Raw genomic sequence first — 1,069 nt, forward strand, 5'->3', positions numbered from 1 at the left:
ACCAACATGGTGGATTACGGCCTAAACCCTCATATAAGGCCTGTATCCCTACAATGGTAACATATATTGGTAAATAATAATGATGATGCTAAGATGTATGATAGTTTTAAACTATGATTGTGGCGTAAAAACAAGCAAGAAAACAATACGAATTATATATTCAGTAATTTTATTAATGTTGATAAGAAATAAAACAAGACCTCACGTGTTGTCTAGTGTGAGTTTAAAATAGACACATCTAATTATAGTCTGTGTACAAAACAGAGATGGCCTTGTCATTATTTCTTGACAGTGTATTTATAGGTACACGATTGAAGGGGGAATTTTTAATCGATAAAGCTTATTAATATGGAATCGAAATATGAACTGTTTTAACGTTAACTTGTTTACCGTTGATACAAAATGCATAATTTTAAATAAAAAAGTTGTGTATATGTTTGTTACATCTCATTAAATTTAATACAACATGTTTTCTGTTCATATTTTATTTTTCATTTATTTCAATAATTAAGTTACATAAAATATCAGAGGTGATGCATTTTATAATACAGTTAATTATTTTTTTTATTATGAAAAGTATTCGTTATTTGCGAAGGAAAAAAAATTAAGTTATGTATTTTAAGTGACGTACCTAAAATTAAATCTAAAGTAACCCTTATTACAATAAGCACATATTGGGAGATATTTCTCTAATGCAATAAAATATTGTTAAAATTATTTATTTAAAATTACTTCTATGAATCTGAATGTGAAATACCGATTTTTTCTGATTCTTTTCACGAAACACACTGGAATAAAAAAAGCAATATATTAAATACGTCTTATCATGGATAGACTAATATAACAAACGATGATATTCAGAAATATTAAAAGGGCTTTCATTATAGTGGTGGGCAATTTAATGTAGGTTGATTTTTTGTTATTACTCGTTATAGGTCTTGCCAATAAGGAACAGTAGGTTATTTGTACCCTTGTTTACTTGTATACAAGGGCTATTTTAATCTGATACTAGGATGCCTAGGTTTCATAAATGATATGCGTAGAGTAGGCGAAGACAGAGTGAACTTAA

This window comes from Zerene cesonia, chromosome 28 (assembly GCF_012273895.1).
Source record: "Zerene cesonia ecotype Mississippi chromosome 28, Zerene_cesonia_1.1, whole genome shotgun sequence".
In the NCBI taxonomy this organism is placed as follows: Eukaryota; Metazoa; Arthropoda; class Insecta; order Lepidoptera; family Pieridae; genus Zerene; species Zerene cesonia.